Below are 23642 nucleotides of genomic sequence, written 5' to 3' on the forward strand. Positions count from 1 at the left end.
TTTATTTTAATTTCCATAATTCCTTTAGGCCGACTTGGAAGACTTCTTTGCATGTAGGAATTCCTCCCGATGCTAGACAAAAATCAACACTCCCTCTTAGCGAGGGAGGTATTCTCTACAACAGATTTCCCCTTAGCTGAAATTTCTCCTCCATAAGAAAAGTTTATGAGCTTGCTGAGTTTATGTATGTATATAGATATCTCCATCTTGGAGTGGGAAATGTGAGTACTAGCCAAAATCCTTTATGGCTCCTTAAGCAAATGTATTAATCTCCTTTAGTCAAAGTCCTTTATGACCCAACCAAGTCCTTCTGGCTTCTCAGGAGAGAATCTTCCCTTGGACCATTCACCTAGCCAAAGTCCTTTATGGTGAATTACATCTATCTCCTTTGGTCAAATTCCTTTATGACCTAACCAAGTCCTTTTGGCTTCATAGGAGAAGATCTGTCCAATCCTTTAATTTTCCCTTGTAATTGTCTTAGGCCATTCAACTTTTTGGTCAAAGTCTTTTATGACCTAGCCAAGTCCTTCTGGCTTTAAAGGTGAATGTATCCATCTCCCTCGGTCAAAGTACTTTATGACCCAACCAAAGTCCTTTATGGCTTTAGGATATGGTCTTCCCTAATCCTGTAAAAACATCAACTATCCCTCTCAACAAGGGAGACATTCTACATCACGCCAAGCTTGTCTTTGAAGCATACAAACTTTACTATAGATAGAGGCTTGGTGAGAATGTTAGCTATATCCTCATCTGTGGATATGTATTGGAGCTCCACTACTTTCTATACCATGTCTCGAATGAAGTGATATTTGATCTCAATATGATTTGATATGTTCTGAAAAACTTGATTCTCTGAAAGCTTGGCACAACTTTGATTATCACAAAATATCACAGTTAGCTCAAGTTCCTGATCGAATAGTTTTGCAAGTTGCTGCCGAAGGCATACTGCTTCCTGACTTGTAGCACTAGTTGCAATGTTCTCTTCCTCTGTTGTACTGAGTGCAGTTGAACTTTGCTTCTTGTGAAACCAAGATATCATAGCAGATCCCAGCTGAAGTAGCATCTTGATGTGCTCTTTCTACCTTCTACATCCCGACCCAATATGAATCTGTATATCCTTGTAGCTTCACTTCACCATCTGAGACATATCTCTGGCCATATCCAATTGTATTGCACAAATAACTTAACACCTGTTTTGTTGCAACTTAATGTATCTGCCTCGGCTCAACTATACACTAGCTTAAGGTGTTTACTACAAAACAAATGTCTAGCCTGGAGTTAACCAGGAACATCAAGGATCTGATCAATTGCCTGTACATAGTGGGATTCATCAAATCTAAATCTAAAGCATAGTCACTAAGCTTCCTCAGATTGGTCACCATGGGTCCATGGTCTTGTAGCCTATCATACCAAATATCTTCAAGGTCTGAACAATGTACTTCCCTTGTCCAAGGAAGATCTCACCAAGTTGCTACCACACCTCTAATCCCAAGAAATAGTGCATTAGGCCAAGATCCTTCATCTCAAATTATGAGGCCAACTCCCTTTTGCACCTAATGATGAGTCTCTCTACCCTAGTAAGGAACATATCATCAACATATAGCACCAAGATCAAAGGATAACCTTTAACAACCATGAAGTACGGGCCAGGATCCACATCACTCTTGGTGAAACCCAAACTCATTGGATATCCATTAATTATGGAATACCAAGCCCTGGGTGTTTGTTTGAGTCCGCATAAAGTCTTAAATCTGCAAACATGAGACTTCTTCCCATGTACCTCAAAGCTTTGAGATTGTTTTATGTACACCTCCTTAATTATACCATTGAGGAATGTGGTCTTTATTGTTAAAAATTGGTAGTTGAGGGAGAAATTCCATCTTTGGAGAAGCCCAACAAACCCTAAGGAGACCCCACTTGCCCTTGGAAAAAATCAAATTTCCACATGGGAAAATATTATTTTTGTTGCTAGTCCAAGTCAACTTAAACTTGTCAAGTCGGCCTAGAGGAGAAATTTTACCTCCTAACCCACATATAAATACACCCAACTTGGCATCACTTGGGGCATTATCATCACACATCACATCTTCTTCATTTGGTTCGTACACTTTTGAAATTGCAGGCTCAAGTCCACACATGCGAAGGAGAGAGAGGAGATTTTTGTTGACTTCTTTGACTTTCTCTTTTGGCATATTTGAGCAACGTTGACTAAGGGTGATTTGACTTGGTTTGATCGATTTTTTTAGATATGTTTTGGAAGGCCGCATTGGTTGAGATGTTGACCAAATTTTTATGAGCATGTTGACCATCTTTAACTATTGATATGAGGCTAGGGTTGACCATAGGTCAACTATTGACTTTGACCGCGTTTAATTGAGGAAAAGAGGTTGCATTCTTTGACTGGTTGATTGAACTTTTTGGAGTCATTTTGACCATTGGCTTTGGATTGGATAGGGTTGTGTTGCCTACTGTTGACTTTGATTGGGCTGAAAATTACAAGATTGGTATTTGACCAGATTTGATTATATTGCTCATATTTGATTGGATATTGGATTATTGATTGAGATAGTCAAGGCTTTGACCTTTGACTAGTTGTTGGATGTACTTGGACTATGTATCTCTGCTGAACATTTGATGAACATCTAATAGAAGAAGAATCTAGTTGGGTTTTCCCCCTTGTGGGGTTTTTCCCTGGTCTTTGACCTAAATCTCCGTGTCTCATTGATCTTGGCTATCTTCTATTGTGCATATTGTTTATTGTTCTATCTACAATTGCTTATTGTTATTGGGTAATTGAAATTGGAAGAATTTGTTAAAGTGATTGTTACAATGTAGAACATTGAAAATTAACATGGTATCAAAGCTAAGGTGAAGACAGGCCCAAGGATACGGGAAATCAACCTTTGAAGGGATCCTATTGTTGAAGTTCATTTGACTTGGCCAAGATGTCTACCTCATACTTCAAGATTGAGGAGAAGTTGAATGTGTTATGAAACCAGCTCACAAAAAGATAGAAAAGAGAGATAAATGCCTTAGAATTAAGCCTCTTCAAGGGGGCAACCTCCTTTACATTACACAAATGAACAATTCTTGGATGATACAAATGACAAAACCTCCTTTCTATATATAGGATTCTAAGGGTTCACAATATAACCAAAGATGACCTAATAATAATATTATAAGTGCACAAAAATAACAATAGTGGGCTTTCATGGGGCACAATAATAATAATATGGGGACAATAAGGGCACAACATGCCCCTATAGAGACCTAACATGCCCCTCTCCTTAAAAAAAGTGTTGTCCTCAACGCTTGAGTAGTTCTAGATGCTTTTGTATAAAATTCTCACCCTCCCATGTGGAATCTTCAACGGGTAAGTTCTTCCACTTGATGAGATACTCTGAAATTGATCGATTTCGTAGCTGTCGAGTTCTTGTTTCTTTAACTGCTTTAGGTTCCAACATGATTTTTCGTTCCTCATCAAGTTCTGGCAATATTGTTTGAAATAGGAGCTTGTCACTTATAACCTTCTTTGAGCATGACACATGGAAAATTGGGTGCACTCAGGAAGCTGCAGGAAGCTCCAATTTGTATGCCATAGTACCTATCTTTTGCAACACCTTGTACGGACCATCATACTTTGGTGATAATTTATTATCCTTCTTAGCTTGCTTGAGAGACATTTGTTTAAATGGTTGCAGCCATAGGAATACCCAATCACCTACATCAAAACTTCTTTCGTTGCGATGTTGATCTACCTATTGTTTCATTCTATTCTGCGCCAAGGTGAGGTTATCCTTTAAGAGTTGGTGAACTTGTTGTTGACGCTCGATGTGATCTTCCACTACTTGAACCTTAGAATTTTCTCTTAAATATGGTGTGATGGATGGTGGATGATCTCCATAAAGTGCCATAAATGGGGTCATTTTTATTGTAGTATGGAAGGAAGTGTTATAGCACCATTCAGCCAAAGGCAACCATTTGACCCATTGTGTCTGTTTATCAGATACAAAGCAACGAAGATATCCTTCCAAACATTTGTTTACTATCTCAGTTTGCCCATCATATTGAGGATGATAAGATGAGCTATGAGCTAACTGAGTACCAAGACAAGAAAATAATTCTGTCCAAAAAATTCCAGTGAAAATGGGATCTCTGTCGCTTACAATAATCTTTGGGTTTCCATGTAGCTTTTGAATTGTTTCCATAAATGCAGTAAAAATTGTACTCGCTTTAAATGGATGAGATAATTCACAAATGTGTGCATACTTGGTAAGTCTGTCCACTACCACCATGATAACACTCTTTCCTTCGGATTTGGGTAAACTTGTGATAAATCCATTGAAACCTCCTCCCAACGTTGGCTTGGAATGGATAAAGGTTATAAGAGACCTAGGGTCTTAATTGTTTCAACTTTATTTTCTTGGCAAACCAAACACTTCGCCACAAACTTTTGAATATCTGATTTAAGGCCATCCCAAAAAAATTCCTTCTTAACCCTGTGGTAAGTTTTTAGAAATCCAGAATTCCCTCCTAAGCGAGAGTTGTGCAATTCCCTAAGAATATTTTGTTTGAGTTGGGAATTCTTACATAGGTATAACTAATATTTGTACCATAAGGAATCATTTTTCCAGCTAAATGTATCAAATGTACTAGGATCTTGTTGTATCTTTTGAATGAGTGCCCACACTTATTCTTCATTCTTCCATTCATCCTTTGCTTCATTTATCCAATTTAGTTGGATAATAGAAATGACGCAAAGAAATGCTTCCACATCCTCATCCTTTCTCGAGAGTGCATCTGCCACAACATTTTGCTTCGCCTTTTTGTAGATGATTTCAAAGTCATAACCCAACATCTTTGTGACCCATTTTTGCTGCTCTTCTGAAGATAATCTTTGTTCTAAAAAGTATTTAAGACTATCATGATTTGTTTTTACCTTGAAGTGTCTTCCCATTAGGTAGGGTCGCCATTGGGTTGCCATTTCTTAAGTGCATGTAGTATTGCCAACATTTCCTTCCCATAAATAGCTTTGTGTAAATACTTTCCTTTGATTGGACAACTTTCAAAAGCAATGGGTCTTTCTTCTTGCATTAAAACAACACCAATTCCATTTCCTGAGGTATCACATTCCATAATAAAGGTTTTTGTGAAGTCCGGTGTAGCTAAGACCGGTGCTTGACACATTGCCTCTTTACGATGTTCAAAGGCCTTTGTTACTTCTGGAGTCTATGAAAATGCATCTTTCTTCAATAATGTTGTTAGAGGTGCTGCTATTCTCCCACAATTCTCAACAAACTTGCGATAATACCCTGTCAACCTAAGAAATCCTCGTAGATGCTTTATGGATGTGGGGATTTTCCATTCCTTAATCGTTTTATTTTTGCTAGGGTCTACCTTAACACCTCGATGAGATGCAATATGACCCAGATATTCCACCTCTTGTACTCCAAAGAAACATTTGGAGCTTTTTGCATATAATTGTTTCTCCTCCAATAGTTTGTGCACCTTGTCAACATGTTGAACATGACCCTTCCAAGACTTGTTGTAGAAGTATATCATCAAAAAATACTAACACATTTTCTAAGGAAGGGTTTGAAAATGGAATCATCAAACCTTGAAATGTAGAAGGTGCATTGGTAAGGCCAAAAGGCATGACCAAAAATTCATAATGACCCTCATGAGTTCTAAATGTTGTTTTTGGAATGTCTTCAGTCTTCATTCTAATTTGATGATATCCTGAACGAAGATCCAACTTGGTGAAGTAAATTGATCCATGCAATTCATCCAATAATTCATCAATGACAGGAATGGGAAATTTATCTTTAATAGTGAGCTTGTTGAGCTCCCTATAATCTGGACACATGCGCCATGATCCATCCTTCTTGTGAACCAATACTACTGGAGCAGAGAAAGAACTTTGACTAGGTTGAATTATACCAGCCTCTAGCATTTCTGCAACCATATGTTCAATTTCATTCTTTTGGGCATAGGGATATTTGGAAGGCCTAATGTTTGGAGGAGCACTTCCTGGAATCAAATGAATAGCATGATCATGATCACGAAAAGGTGGGAGGCCTTTGGGAGTCTCAAATACCTTGGAATGATGGTCCAAGAATTTTTGGAGATATAGAGAAATAAATGATTTCGATGTGGGAACCTCTAGTGAAGATAATTGTGCAATTATGCCTCGTTGTTCTTTCTTTAGAAGCTTTGTCATTCCGTTAGAGTTGATTATCCTTCCCGGTTTCCCTATGATACCCCTTATTTCAGCTTCCTTTCTTTCTGAAGAAAATTTTATGAAAAGTTCTTGAAAATTAAAAGCTATTGTACCCAAGTATTGTAGCCATTGGACTCCTAGTACAACATCAGCACCACCCATTGGAATGGAAAGCATTGGGCTATTCAATACATATTATCCCATGGATAGCTTGATATTATGGCACTTTCCTAAGCAAGTTATGGTTCCTCCACTTGCAACCATCACTTGATACTCTGGTGCTGGATATAGGAAGCAATTCAATTCCTTGGATATCTTACAATTAATAAAATTATGGGTACTGCCTGAATCAATCAACACTATTATCTTTTTCTTCTTGATATGCCCTTCTATCTTGATAGTTTGAGGAGTGGTAATTCCAGCCAATGTATTACAAGATATGGTCAGATTCTTCTTCTTTTTTCTTTTTTTTTAGGGTTTGTTCCTGGTGTATATCCTCTTCTTTTGACGTTTCTTGTTCCTTTTCTTCCTCCTCTTCACAATCTATGTAAAATAATTTCTTCTCAGCACACTTATGACCTTTAGTGTATTTGCTATCACAACTGTAACAAAGCCCTTTTGCTCTTTTTTCTTCCAATTGTTGGGGTGTCAACCTTGTAGGTTGTGGATGGCTAGGGGCAACAACACTTCCATCTTTATGATTGTGAGCGGTAGGCTTCCTTATTGCCATAATTTTGTTTTCCATTTTTCTTGCCAACTTGAAACGCCTTCTCCAATGAATTAGGTTCCCAAAGGTGGATCTCATGTTGGATGTTATCCTTTAAAGTTCCTATGAACACATCAATCCTATGCTCCTCTGGAATATCTTTTACCCTTATATTCAATTTTTGGAAGTCCTCAATATGCTCCATCATTGAACCCTTTTGTTTGAGATTTATCAATTGGCTAAAAAATGTGTTTCTTTTTGTATCCTCATAGTGTGATATCATTCATCTGTAAAAATATCCCAAGTGACAATTTGTTTACGAGAACAAAGCCATCGATACCATACAAACTGATTTGGTTCCAAATATAAAGTTGCAATGCGTACCTTTTGTGTGTTTTGGACATTATGGAGATCAAAAAACTGCTCCATCTGTAGTATCCATGTTGCGGGATCCTTGCCATCAAACTTCCTCATATCGATATTTGGAACATGGTGGTTCTTCAATCTAACATTAGAGTCTATGAAATCATGATTAACATTTATTTTGTTCTCATAATGAGTTTTCTTTACTACTCTTTCGCCATTAATAAGCATTTCTTGTAGAATTTTTGTCAAATCTTCCATCTTAGCTTCCACGCCATCCATCTTAACTTCTACGCCTTTCTTTAAACCATCCATCTTAGCTTCCACACCACACATATTATCTTATACGTCTTTCTTTAAACTATCCATCTTAGCTTCTACCACTTTTTGTGCGAGTGAAATTTGTTGCACTGGTTCTTGTAATTTTAATATATCATGTTGCATTTCTTCCTCTTCTTCATGAGTCATGCTAGAGATTTCATGTTGCTTACTAGGTGTTTCCATTTTCTTTCTTCAGGGTATCAATTACTGATAATAATGCTTCACTATTCCCTTTGAATTCCTTCAAACTAATTTTTCAAACCAAACTTAGAAAAAACTACACACCTTTTTTCACTTTGTAGGAGCTCAATATTGAACGACTGTAACTCTGTAATTTCGGATCTCCAAGGTCTGAAATTGCGACCTACAGTATCCCTTTGTGCCCTCTTTCTAATGTCACCAGTCTGATTGAAATTTGATTCTCCAAGAAAGAGTTATGCCCCACCTCCCAAGATGACCTACTGATATACTTGTTCAGTAGAGAAAACTTATACGAAGTGCCACGTGCAACTATTTCGACCTTCGGACCTAAAAACAATAAAAAAAAAGTAAGGTCCATCTTCTTTGTGTAGCTTCTTACGAAATTTCAATCTAATGCTTAGAGAGAAAGTTATGACGATTTTCCCAAGGTCACCTGTTTAGTATGTAATTCGGGAGTCTGCAAAAACCCTAATGTCCTCAGATTATATCTCCAAAAATATGGTGAGACAAGATCTGAAATTCAAACATGAGTTTCACCAAGATTTCAGCTCAAATGGGTTTTAATTTCAGAGTCTGAAATTTTGTAGAAAAAAATTATAGCGAAACTTACACGATGATCTGTTTGAGATGAAATTCTGGAGCTTGCAAAAACCCTAACTTCCTCACATCATATCTCCGCAAATATAGCGAGAAAATATCTGAAATTTGGACTCGAGGTTCAGACCGATTTCTTCTCAAATGGGTTTTGTTTTTGCTTCTGAAACTTCATAGCAAAAAAGTTATAGCAAAAATGCCACGATGACCTATTTGGAGTAGCGAAATCCTAGAATCCAAAGCTTTGATACCAAATGTTATGAAACCATCTCACAAAAAGATAGAAAAGGGTGATAAACGCCTTATAATTCAGCCTCTTCGAGGGGGAAACCTCCTTTACATTACACAAATGAATAATTCTTGGATGATACAAATGACAAAACCTCCTTTCTATATATAGGAGTCTAAGGGGTCACAATATAACCAAAACCAACCTAACAATAATAATATAAGGTCACAAAAATAACAACAGTGGGTTTCTATGGGGCACAATAATAACAACAATATGGGGACAATACGGGCACAACAATAACAATAAGGGATACAATGACAATAGTAATGGGGGAATTGCTAGTATTATAGGGACCTAACAGAATGACTCCTCTAACTTTTCTCTATGGAGGGCTAGGTTGGATCTGACTTTGGAGCAAAATGATGTCATGGAATATGTAGAAGGGAAGGTACTTGAGCCTTCAGAGGGTGCAACTGTTGCTGCCAAGTCCAAGTACAAGAAAGGTGAGATCAAAGCTAAGAAAATCATTATTGATTCTTTGAGAGATCGTTTGATCACTTCTGTTTCAAAATTAAATAATCCCAAGGAGATGTATGATAAGTTGATTGGGATGTATGAAGTCAACAACTTGAGCTAAATTATTGCTTTGAAGAATCAACTCAAGGACATCAATATGAAAAAGGGTGAGACCATCCAAGCATACTTCATGAGGATATCTCAACTCAAAGATCAACTTTTCACTATTGGAGAAATTGTATCTGATAGAGAGTTGGTGATGATTTTCCTTGGAGGTCTTCCTGTGATTTGTGAGACATTTATCACAACCATTAGCAACAATGACATGTTTCCCACATTTGATCAACTCTTAGGAAAGTGCACTCAAGAAGATGTTAATTTGGTAGTTTAATGACAAATTCCAATCATAGGACTAGATTCCTCTTTTCGAGAGGACTAATTTTCACTATTGAAGCGCTCAATTTGGACAAGGGAAAGTGTATTTTTGAATTGAAGCTCACATGTGAACAAAAGGATAAGTTGGCCCAAAAGAGAATTTGGACACCCACGAATGGCTATAAATACAAGTAAAGTGACCCTCATTTGGAAATCATCATCATGATCATTCTTTGGGTTTGGCTCGCATAGGTCTGAGGGTGGGTGACAAAGATTCGTTCGTACAGGTCCGATATTGCAAGGTCTGAAGCTCCCACATGTGTTTAGGGTTTTGGTTTCCAGCCGCAGGTAAATTTTGGTTGCAACCACAGGCAAGCAAGCTCATGCATACAGTTGGAGGGTTTCAACAGCATGCACATCACTCTCTGCGTACGGTTGAAAGCTAGGGTTTGAGTTTTAAAGTTGATTGAAGATTTTGTTAGTTGATCACAGAGTTTGGCAGTTGACTGCAGAGTTCGACAGTTGACCGCAGACTTATGAATTAGGGTTTTGTTTATTAACATTGTTGGATTCATCTCATGTATGTTGTTTAGTTTATTTTGCTGGATAGGATTATGGTTGAATATATGGATCATTGTACTCTCTCTTGCTGAATCATTCAATGACAATCTAATAAGAAGAAGAATTTGAAAGGGTTTTCCTCGTAGTGGGTTTTTCCCTGGTCTCCGACCAATCTTGATGTCTCTATGTGTGAATTATTTTTTTCTATTGTTCCTTTATGTTCCACTGCATTGATGATGATATTGTTCTTTCTATATAATTGCATATGTTGCTCAATAATGTGGTAAATTTGAATAATTTTATGAGTTGTAAGGTGAATTCAATATGTAAATGATGAAATGCAATTATCTAAAGCAAAGAATAATATAGCCCTAAGAAAATTTAACATGGTATTAGAATTGGGTTGAAGAAAAGTCATTAAAGATCACCCCTATGAAGGCACCTTTGTTGGAAGTAAGGGAAGATGGTGGAGACTTAAAAGAATACTAGGGTTTGAAGGAAACCCTAGGAAATTTGACTATTAGGGTTTGATGGATATTATGAGGTTAGGGTTTGGAAGAAATCTTGGATTATGGCAAAGGTTCGAGATATGAAATTTAGAAACCCCAACATGATCAAAGTGAAGATGTTCTAGCACTTGTGATAGGATTGATGTAGCCATAGATGTGATAGTCTCAATTAGGCCTGGTTTCTGATGAAGTTGGTTGAAATATAATGAAGGCAACAATGTTATATGGACAATGTACAATCATATCTCTTGAAGGCTGGTTCAAGAGGGACATGATCACCTCTCATTGAAGATAAGTAATTTTTTTATTTATGTCTTTACTTTTGATCATTGATTATACTTCCTGCATGTATATTTGAGTATTTGGATACTTCTAACCTCCTTATGAGATGTGATAAGTGGGTCCTTCTTGAGGATCATCTGAGGTGCAGGAAAAGATGGCTAGTGGAGGAAGAGAAGAGCTAATGCTGGAAAAGGAACGAGACACTTAATTAAAAGTTGACAAAATGCTCCAACTACCAATGTCAAATTAGAAGGTGCATAGGTATTTGAATACTACAAGGTATGTATAGTATATTGTTTTAGCTGCAAAATTTGATGGCAAGGTAAGCCCTACGGTATGATGGGAATATCAACTTCATTAATGACTCATATATGCATATGAAAATAAGTTTGATTTATGGTACAAGTGATATATTGGTGCACTTTATATTTGACAAGTATCTTACATTTTAGACATGATGGATTTCTTGATTTTATGAAGCAAGCTAGATACATTGTTTTTGATATATGATGACTTGATACTATTGTTAATTCTTGTGATAAGCATGACACAATTGATGATAAAAGTTTAACAATAAGATTGATATTCAGGATCTTCTTGTTGACCTTGGTTAGGTTTTGATAAGTTTAATAATTATGACATATGGTAAAATTGGATACTCTGTCTTGATGGTTGGATAATATGATAAAGAAGTGATGTAGCTATTATGATCCTTTAAGTATGATGATACACTTGGTAACTTCCCTAATTATATGACACTAGCCCTTGATATAACTTTGATGTCATGCTCATATGTGATGATGAAGTAGTCAATGCTAATATGTTATGACTATGATGTATATATGTCTAAGAATCTAATATAGTTTGATGATGTAAAAATTTTGTTTATGCATGACCGTATTATGATAAATAGGTTGATGTCTTGAATGATGATGACTGAAGTCACTTCTCATTTAGAGGGAGAATTTTTCTATGATATTTTAACACATATTTGCATTAAATACAAGATTATTTTTTTATCGTTGAAGCATTATTTTCGGACATGAATAGTCTGCAACAAGTTTTGGTCTAAGAAAAGAAGGTTTTTCCTAGTCTAAGCCCCAACTGAAGGGAATAAAGCTTAAGGGTGTGGTTGTAAGCCTCTCAACCGCACGAAAGAAGGCCTATGGGTGCAGTTGTGCCTATAGGCCACAAAATCTAAATCCCTATGCATAAAACCAGGAGCACATCGTGAGTATGACAATGCTACAGATATGGAGCAGACAATAAAAAGTCCTATGAGCAGGAAAGTTTGAATGTTTGACTTACTATAAAGAATGTGAATGTGTTGACTAAACTTGTGTTTGCAGGGGACCAAAATATGCATATCAAGTATGTTATTTTGATTTGATCATTGAAACTAGTATATGATAATATTTAATAACAGTTGCAAGGGTTTGACAAGATTTGGCTTATTGGTTTAATATAGATGAACAATATTGGAGTTTTGACATGATGCTTGATAGTTCATAGATATGTTTTGGCTTATGGATTGTTTGAATTCACAGTGATAACAAATTAGGTTTTTCATTTTATAACTGACGACTTACCTTGATGACAATGCTATGTGGGCATAGTGACTTTTAGTGACTAATATTGGTATTCAATATTGATTCTATATTGACATAGTTGGATTTGGCACATTGGTTGAAGTATAAACAGTTGTGATTCAATACGCAGTGATGTCACAAATGAATGCATGAAACTTATATGACTCATCCTTGACGTATACTGATAAAAAATAATTCATATTATGATTATGTGGATAGTCTGATGGAGTCTGATATTGCTGACATGACATTAGATGAAGTCATAATTTGGTATTTGGATGTGAGCTCCACCTGACACCTGGCCTGAATAGTTTCTCTTAGTGATATTGGAAAAAACTTTTATGGCTTTGATATTATTTTTGATTTAGAATCTAAGGTTTGATAAGCTAACTTAGTTGATTTGATTGCACAATATTGATTTGTGTGAGGCTAAGTATATTGGTTTGATCAGTATAATGTTTACATATGGAATTGTATGGTTTGAAGCAAGTTTCTCAAGCCTAGTATGTCCACATTCACAATTACTTGGTGAAGCCAATAAGATATGCCGATCCAAACCTCTACTTCCAAGTTGTCCAAGGTATGCCTTTGATTTTGGTTTTATATATTGATGGTATATTCTTAACAGGTAATGAGCCTCTGATGATCAAAGTAAGAGGGAATTGTCCTCTGAAGTTTGAAATGAATAATATTGGCATGATGAATTACTTTCTGAAGTTTGGAAAATAATATATATATATATATATATATATATATATATATATACATATATATATATATAATCGTGAAGTTATTGAAGAGTTTTTGGAAAGTAGAGATGCAAATCCTTGGACACTCTGATTGAATTTCAAGAAGTTATGCACAAATATTGCTGGACCTGCCTTGGAAACTGACAATTGATTAAGACAATGATGTTCCTTGTGAACTCCCATCTAGACATATGTTTTGCAAAGAATAACTTAATTCAATTTATGATTGAGTCGCTTCATACACAATGGGTTGCCGTCGAGCACCCTTCGAGATATTTGTATGGGACGATCAATTTTTGGTCTGAGATATTATTCCAATGATAAATGAATGCATGGATGTGCTGATGATGTTTGGGATCATTATTTATTATATGAGCACATCTAGGTGCTATTTTAGTATGAGATCTATCCTGATATTTTGGATGAGAAATCCATAGCTTTAAGCATGACCAAGGTTGAATACGATGTTGCTAAGATAGTTAGTTGTGAGGTAGGTTGAAGAAACTCTTTGGAAAACTATTTTGAACAGGTTATGGATGTGACAATGATACATTGTGATAATAAAGAGTGGGATTCGATTGGAAGAGAATCCCATATATAGTTGGGACTGAGATATCTTCATATATTGAGACAATGTTGTTGTACGAGACAAGCTTAGGCTTGTGGTTGTTGCCTCTATGAGAGGGAGGATGAATAAGGTATCCTTTTGTGATATATATATATATATATATATATATATATATATATATATATATATATATTTGATTTGATGTACTTCATGAATAAGAGACTACTGCTATTGAGACATTATGATTGAAATTTTTAGTGATTTGTTTAAGCTGGTACCTGATATGAGCACGGTGATATGTTTCTGATGTACATAGCGTAGGACTGATCGAGGAAACTGAGCCAACTCTCCCCCCCTGTCTGAGCTCCCAGGGTGAGGAATTGAGATGGATGGCTCTTGGGGTTGAGGGATCTTTGGATAATAGGGTTTTAGCCCTATTTGTTACCCATAGCATCAAAGATGTTGCTCCAACTACCTTGGTCTATGCAGATTATACCCCAGTTGGCATCATACCCACACAATGGGATTGTTGGGATTACTGCTTCCCATCTGGACAACGGGTTGAGAGTGAGGTTGGGGGTGTGTGGTCCTTACCTTTGGTAAGTCGGGTATCTCACACAAGCTAATTATGATGCAGGTGTTCTACCACATGAGTCTTCAGGGTCATTGTTGGGAAGATCAACAGGGAATAGGATGGATGCAATCCTTACCTTTTATATAGCAAGTAGTATCTCGCCCTTTTATATAGTACATCATAGGATGGCTGTGATCCTTTCTTGGTAAGTTTTATCTCGCCTATTGCTTGATGAGATGACTTGGGGTGAGAGTGTCCAATAGGACCTTCCCCACCATCATAGACATGGGGTGAGAGTGTCCAATAGGACGTTCCCCACTGTCATAGATATGAGTTGAGAGTGTCCAATAGGACCTTCCTCATTATCATTGGATTCCAGGTTGAGATGTGCTCCCCGATGTGGTTCTAGGTTAAGAAGGGTTCCCTAATGATATGTTCTCTAATGTTTCCTGGATAATAGCATTGGGCTCCCCACTGGCAGTGATTTCAGGTGGTAGTAGTGGCTCCTTGATGGATAGAGGGTGGTAGTTTTGGATCCATTCCGATGTCAAATTATTCTTCTTTTAGATTCGAGAATGTTCAACATATGAGCAAAGACAATCAAGAGATAAGCAGGAATAATCAAATATGAACCGAGATGAACAATGATGATATTTGACGGCGAGATACTTGAGACACGATAAGATTTAATAAAAAGATACTTGCGATGATTACATGATGCAATTGGAATTTCTCCCTAGCCGAGAGGGACTGCTAATTTTGTATCTCAGTGAAAAATTCTAATCATGGGACTAGGTTCCTCTTTTCGAGAGGACCAATTTTGACTATTAAACCGCTTAATTTGGATAAAGGAAAGTGTATTTTTGAATTGAAGCCCACATGTGCACAAAAGAATAGGTCAGTCCAAAAGAGAAATTGGACACCAAAAAATGGCTATAAATACAAGTCAAGTCACTGTCATTTGGAAATCATCATCATGATCATTCTTTGGGTTTGGCTCACACAGATCTGATGCTAGGTCGCGGAGATTGGCTCATACAAGTCCAAGATTGCAGGGTCTGAAGCTTGCACACGTGTTTAGGGTTTTGGTTTCTAGTTGTAGGCATGCTTCAGGAAAATTTCGGTCATAACCGCAGGCACACAGGCTCATGAGTGTAGTTGGAGGGTTTCAACTGCATGCACATCACTCTCTGCATGCGGTTGGAAGCTAGGGTTTGAATTTTACAGTTGATCGAAGATTTTGTCAGTTGACCACAAACAGTGACAGTTAACCGTAGGCTTATGAATTAGGGTTTCGATTATTAACATTGTTGGGTTCATCTCATGGGTGTTGTTTAGTTTATTTTATTGGATAAGATTATGGTTGAAGACATGGATCATTGTACTCTCTCTTGTTGAATCATTCAATGAAAATCTAATAAGAAGAATAATTTGAAAGGGTTTTCCCCATAGTGTATTTTTCCATGGTATCCGACAAATCCTTGTGTCTCTATGTGTGAATTATTTTCTTCTATTGTTCCTTTATGTTCCACTGCATTGATGATGATATTGCTATTTCTATATAATTGCATATGTTGTTGAATAATATGGTGAATCTGAATAATGTTATGAGTTGTAGGGTGAATTTAATATGTAAATGATGAAATGTAATTATCTAAAGCAAAGAATAATATAGCCTAAGAAAATTTAATAGAAGAGACCAAGATGATCTCTAGAGGAAGAATTTAAAAGCATGAAGAAGGAGAACCTATTGCATTTTTTTCCCAAGCCAAGAAGAAGAAAGAGAAAGGAAGACCCTCAAATTGGAACAAGGAAGCAAGGTCAAGGATCCAAGAACAACAATCAAGGATCCAAGAATGACATGTCCAACTTCCAATGCTATAATTGTCACAAGCATGGTCACTATGACGGAAATTTTCTGGAAGAAAGAAGTTCTCCCAGGAACAACTACAAGTTAAAAAGGAAGAAAGGAGGACCCCTTGCTCGACTCCCAAGAGATCAAGGAACCCAAGGTATGATAATAATGAAATTTAAACTCAGTCTGAATACTTTCTAGTTCCTCTTCTTCAGATTCATTTGATAGATCATTTGTAGATAGTGGGGATCTTAGACATTTCACTAGTTATATAGAAGTTCTCTCAAAATTGGTTGAGTCTGATTTGAAGATAATACTTGGGGAAAATTCTAGATATCCTGTGAAGGGATTTTATCTATTTATTTTCATTTGAACTATGTTCAAATCATACACCTGCATGATGTCCTATATGCGTCGGGATTAAAGAAGAACCTTGTCTTAATTTCTGCCATGGAAGACAAGGGTTTCAAGGTTGCCTTCATCAATGGAAACATCCTTGCTTGGATAAGGAGAACTAGTATGGTAGATGCCTTCACACTTGGGACTAGAAGCCCTATGCGAACTTTGGTTCATGATGCTTCTCATCAAAGTGAGCTGTAGCACTGAATATTTTCTCACCTTCACTATGAAGCCTTGCCTAAGGTGAGAAAGATGGTCTCTTCAATTCCCATGATTTGAATAGATCATAATGGAGTTTGTCAGGGATGTGCTAGTGGAAATCTTGTGAAAGGACCATTCCCTTCAACTAGAAGCAAGACCAATGGGATACTTCAACTTATACATTATGATCTATGTGGACCTATGCCAATGACTTCTCCTGGTGGCTATTTGTACTATATAACCTTTGCGGATGAATTCTCCTGCAAGACATGGATTTTCTTCTTGAAGAACAAGGGCCAAGCATTTGACATGTTCAAGGACTTTAAGGCTCTGGTCGAAAATCAAATAGGAAAGAAGATCAAAATTTTCAAGTCTGATAATGGAGGATAATATAATTCAAATCAATGTTGCACTAATTGTTATTGGGATTAATTTTGCAATTTTTTTAATATCTAAAGCATCTACAACATAAAATAAATACATTGACATATAAATATGATAAAAGAACTAATATATAAGATGTTTAATATCATTTCTAGTGCCACATCACACATAACAGTGAATCATGTCCTGAATAGTAAGTCCTGACTCATGACTCCCAACTCAGCCTCAAAATATCAACAAAAAATATAATAATGTATCTCATGTCATGAGTCATAATGTCATATACAATGAAATGAACCAAATAACTGAAGTCTAATACCACTGATTTCCTTTTCCCCTCTAGATGTAGATGTTGGTGGAGTTGGCAGTAGACTCTGCTGTGCTCTAGAAGCTAAAGAACTAGGAGCTACAGGAGGTAGACCACGTCCTCTACTTGTGATAGGGGTAGCTTGGGTCACCTCCTCCTCCTGGTAACAAAAAATAAATAAATTATTTATTTATTTTTTTCCACGATTTTTTCCCAAAAAATCTGCAAAAAAAAAACCTCGATTTTATCTTCTTTTTAAAAAATCGCGATAAAACGATTTTATCACGATTTTTTGGCAATTAGTGCAACACTGATTCAAATGCATTTATTGACTTTTACAAGAAGGCTGGAATCAAGGAGACCATTGTACCTTACAACCAAGAACAAAATGGTGTAGTTGAAAGGAAGAATAAGACTATAATGGAAGTATCCAGAGCCATGTTACATGATCAAAAGTTTCCAAAGTTTCCATGGAGAGAATATGCTAACACTTATGTCTATGTTCAAAACATGACTCCTCATCAAGCCATAGGCAACAAGATTCTTGAAGAAGCTTTCACAGGTGTAAAGCTTGAAGTAGGACATTTGAGGATCGTTGGTTGCCTCGTCTACTTTCATGTCCCGAAAGAGAAGAGGACCAAGCTGGAAGTTTCATGAAAGAAAGGTACTTTTGTTGGTTATTGTGAAAATTCTAAAGCTTATAGAATATATGTGCCTGGTCAAAGGAATATAGAGTTTAGCATGGATTTCACATTCGATGAAAATGTTTCCCTTGGTAAAGCAAGGGACACTCTTCCCCCTACCAATGTTGAGAGAAATGATGATGTCATGGATGTACAATAAGAATTTCTTATGCCTAAATATGATTTTATTGATGATCCCATGGAATCCATGAGCATTGTGGATCCCCCTTCGTGTAATCCTCCTGCTAGGAAAATACCATTATGGCTTCGTGACGCTTTATAGGATGTTGAGAGACATGTCGTTGCAAGAGAACCTTTAGGGAAAGTAAGAAGCCATGTCGATATCCGAGATATGTTGTAGCTATGAGCAACATTATATGAGCTAAACCATGCACTTTTAAAGAAGGAGTGAAATAATAATTATGGAAGGGTGCTATGGCCGAAGAATATGAGTCCATCATGAAGAATGATGTGTGGGAAGTGGTTCCGAGACCCAAAGGAAAGTCTATTTTGAATTTTAAATGGATATACAAAATTAAGTATGGTGCAAATGGAAGTATCGAGAAACACAAGGCAGGATTGTGGCTAAGAGGTTTCTCCCAGAAAGAGGGAGAAGACTTATGAAATTTTTGCACTTGTTGCCCGATATACTACCATCCAATCTATAGTTTCTCTTACTGCTAGCTAGTGATGGAAACTTCATCAAATGGATGTGAAGACTGCATTTCTACATGAAATTTTCAAGGAAGAGGTATACTTGGAGCAACCATAAGGCTCTGAGGAGCATGATAGGAAGACTCATGTGTGCAAGATAAAGAAATAACTTCATGGATTGAAGAAATCCCCTAGGGATTGGTATGCCTACATTGATAACTATCTGATAAAGCTTGGATTTATAAGAAGCAATGTTGATACAAATATCTACCTCAAAATCGTCCAAGGTATGTGTTGAGCCTCAAAATTACTCTTTCCCTAAGCAATTCTTCTCATTCCTTTTCTTTGTTTTTCCATGAGAAAGATGCATTCTCATCACCAATGATCGGTATATACTGTCTTGAGGAGCACATTTAGTGATTTACATGTTATGCTTTTATGTTTTGTTGTTTGGATAAATTTTTGTATATTAGCTACGGAATGCAGCCTATTCTGTAGCTAATCGGTTGTTCCGTAGCTACCTTCATGCTTTAACAGGTTCTAGGTGTTATAAGGAGAAACTAGCTACATGGGCAGCTTGTAAATCATCGTGACATGGACCCTGTCCTATTCACTTAGCCCAAGTCGACAAAGAAGATGGCATAAGACTACGGTCAATAGATAAGTCAAATGCAGAGATCGAAGGTAACAAGACTCTGTTTTGTGGTTAATTAACACGTTTCACAATGATGGGAAGCGTTATCCGGAACAACTGCCTGTACCTACAGACTCCAACAGCCACTTGTACAACCGAATCCAACAACCACCATATCTTGGATTTATGTTTCCAACAGCCGAGGAAGAAATTCCGCATATCTGTCTTCTACGTGTTTGGCTATAGCATGTTTTTATCCACAAATAGTTGTATGGTTTTTCTTATAAATACCTGTGTAAAGGACCAAAGAAGTTAGTAGTAATAATGATAGTTTTATTGTGAAATCGAAGTCTTAAACTCTGTAATTCCTGGGCATTTTGTGTCCCTGTTTTTAATATGAAGACCGCATGTTTTATGGAAATCTGAAGGAGTTTTCTTGGAGTTGATTGAGTAAGCATAGCCTAATCATTTGCATAGGGCCCCTGCAGTGAAGAAGATTTCATTTCATTTTATTTTTCTTCTTCTTGTTAACTGTAAATTCATCATTTTCCTTCACAATGTTTATAATCATTTTCTTACTAACAATGTTTATAATGCAATTTTCATCATTTTCTTATTAATAGTATTCATAATTTAGAGTAGCTTCTTTTTGCTTGATCTCTTTCTAGTTTTTATCAGTAGTTAGAAGTTGAAACTCAGTAATGTAATCTAGTTCACTTCATTCACTGTTTTACTAGTCTTTAAATTCTCAATTAGACTGATCAATGCCATTTACTGTCTTTGCCATTTTATTTCTAGTTTACTGACTCATGGTGTTAATGGATGTTTTTGAAAAACCGTTCAAGTTATAATTCATCCTAACTAAGTGGTTGAACATTTCATTTATGCAATGAGTCTTTGCTGCATCTCTGTATTTGTTTTCCCTTAGATAATGAAGTACAAAATTCCTCAAATGTCATCCTAAGGAGACTTTCTCCCAAAATTGAGAGGTAGAGTAACTAAGTATTTCATTTAGTTTTATTTATGTAATTAGTTAGACATCAATTGCAAATTTCACTTTTGGTTTTAATTCATGATTTGGAAATAATAGTGAAAAAGGAATAGAAACTTTGTTTTCATTTCTTGCTTAAGCTCTGCTTCCAAGTCTTTCTTAAGCTCTGTTTTCATCTTTAGATTTTGAGCAGTCATTATGAAAGTTAGATTTAAGTTTTTAATAATTACATTGTAAATCATTAGGAACTAAAGACCAAGAACCCCCAAAACAACATAAAACACAAAAGCAACTAAGTAAGAAGGGTTATCTAGCACAAACAGTGCGCTACACTTCATCAGTTTATGATACCTGGATTGATAATTTATGTAGAGAAATTTAGGACACTAAATTGACCAAACAGTATGCCCTTGTTTTTGGTATTATATTTTGATGATTTATTCTTGACAGGGGAAGAACCTATTATTCTCCAATGTAAGAGGGAGCTAGCCTCTAAGTTTGAAATGAAATAACTTGGTTTGATGCACTACTTCCTAGGCATAGAGGTATGGTAGAGACCTAGTGAGATTTTCCTTTCTCAAGGGAAATATGTTTTCAAGTTGTTGGAGAGATTTGGAATGGTGGAATGCAAGTCCATGGCCACGCCAATGGAGATGAATTTTACGAAGCTATGGTGAAGTTGTGGGACCTGATCTGGAATATCCTTTTGAGTAACGATAACTGATTGGGGCACTGATGTTCTTAGTGAACACTGGGTTGCTACTAAGCATGTGCTGAGATATCTATATGGTACTATTAATCATGGATTAAGATACACCACCGGAGACGTGAGACTTCATGGATAGATTGATGTTGTTTGGGCCAGAAATGTTGTTGATAGGAATATCACACCAGGGCGTTGTTATAGCCTGGGGTATTCCATGCTATCTTAGATGAGCAGGAAGCAGGAGTCTATTTGCCTAAGCACAACTGAGGCTAAGTACATTGTTGCTAGCATGGCTAGATGTGAGGCATTATGGTTGAGGAAGATATTTGGAGAGTTGTTTGAGAAGGTGTTAGATACAACTCTAATATACAGCGACAACAAGAGTACGATCTAACTTTAAGAGAATCCTGTGTTCCATGATAGGTCCAAACACATTGAGATCAGATATCACTATATCTGGGATATGGTGGAGATAGGAGTTGTAAGACTCCATCATATTTTGAGTGATGAGAAGATAACTGACATTATTACCAAGCCTTTGATGAAAGGGAAGTTCTTGTTCTTTAAAGAGATGCTTAGATTAGTATATGTGACCCTTCCAAGAAGGGGTCACAGTTGATATTGAACACTGAGCTCTGGGAGCTCTTGGGGCATGGGTTACTCCTTTGGAGCTATAGGGTTAGAGGATCCTTGTCATTTTGATAAATTGATCCCCCCTAGTCAAGTCTGGGACTTGGCAAAGTACATACCACAGCATGCATCCTACCCACAAGCCAAGCTTATTGGGATTGCCACTCATCTGGCCAATGAGTGAGGAGACTTAGGTTTGGAGGATCTTTACCCATGGTGGATGCATCTGGTAAATTGATCTCCCTAAGTCCGGGATGCATGGTGTTCAACCACTTGATCACTAAGGATCAAGTTGGGTGACATAGGGTTTGGAGGATGTTTGTCACTTGTGGCAAATTGATCTCCCCTATTGTCAAAGATATATGGTTAGGAGGATCTTTGCCCCAATGGTAAATTGATCTCCCCTATTGTCATTGGATATAGGGTTTGGAGGATCTTTACCCTAGTGGTAAGTTGATCTCCCCTATAATGATTGTTCTTCTTTAGATAGAGATGTCATTGTTCATTAGATGAGTAGAGATGAGGCGAGATGTGAAATGATGCAACGATCATGAGGCAAGTACATCTGAGATGAGGCTTATGATGCAGCCATAAATTCTTCCCTAGCTAAGAGGGAGAGTTAAAAATTGGCAATTGAGGGAGAGATTTCCTTCTTGGAGAATCCCAACAAATCATAAGGAGACCCCAATTGCGCTTGGAAAAAGAATTGTACATGGGAAAATATTATTTTTGTTGTTGGCCCAAGTCAACTCAAAATTGTCAAGTCGGCCTAAAGTATAAATTCGACCTCCTAACCCACATAAATACACCTAACTTAGAATCACATGGAGGAATCATCGTCACACATCACATCTTCTTCATTTGGTTCACAAACTTTTGAAATTGTAGGCTCAAGTCCAAATGTGCGAAGGAGGCAAAGGATATTTCTGTTGACTGTGTTGATCTGTTTTTGCATCTTTGAACAGCATTGACTTTGGGAGATCTGAATTGATTTGATGATTTTTTTTGGATCTGTTTTGGAAGGCTGCATTGACTGAGCTATTGACCAAAGTTTTATGGGCACGTTGACCATATTTTACCATAGATCTAAGGCTAGGGTTGACCGCATGTTAATTGTTGAATTTGACCAAATTATTGGAGGAATTTTGGATATGTTTTGACAGAGTTTGATTGAGGAAAACATGCTGCATTCTTTGAATGGTTGACCAAAATTTTTGGATTCGTTTTGACGATTGGCTTTGGATTGGTTAGGGTTGCATTGACTATTGTTGAGTTTGACTTTGACTGGGCTAAAAATTGCAGGATTAGAATTTGACCATATTTGACTATATTGCTTATCTTTGATTGGATATTGGATTATTGATTGGGATTTTCAAGGATTTAACCTTTGACGAGTTCTTGGATGTGCTTGGACTATGCCTCTTTGCTGAACATTTTATGAACATCTAATGGAAGAAGAATATGGTTGGGTTTTCCCCCTTGTGGGGATTTTCCCTAGTCTTTCACCTAAATCTCTATGTCTCATTGATCTTGGTTGTCTTATGTTGTGCATATTGTTTATTGTTATATCTACAATAACTTATTGCTATTGGGTAATTGAAATTGAAATTGGAAAAGTGATTGCTACTAAAAGAAGGAATTGTTAAAGTGGTTGTTACAACATAGAACATTGAAAAAATTAACATTTACATCCATCTAATGTATTTTCCAACCCATAATAGAAGCAAGAGAAACAATGGTTTTGATAGAAGTGTACCTGGAAATTGGAGCAAATGTCTCATCGTAATCTACTCCCTCTTTCTTGGAGAAACCTCTTGCCACAAACCTTACTTTGTACC

This window comes from Pinus tabuliformis, chromosome 2_2 (assembly GCF_031772625.1).
Source record: "Pinus tabuliformis cultivar Carrire ecotype Pingquan chromosome 2_2, CPIR1, whole genome shotgun sequence".
Classification (NCBI taxonomy): Eukaryota; Viridiplantae; Streptophyta; class Pinopsida; order Pinales; family Pinaceae; genus Pinus; species Pinus tabuliformis.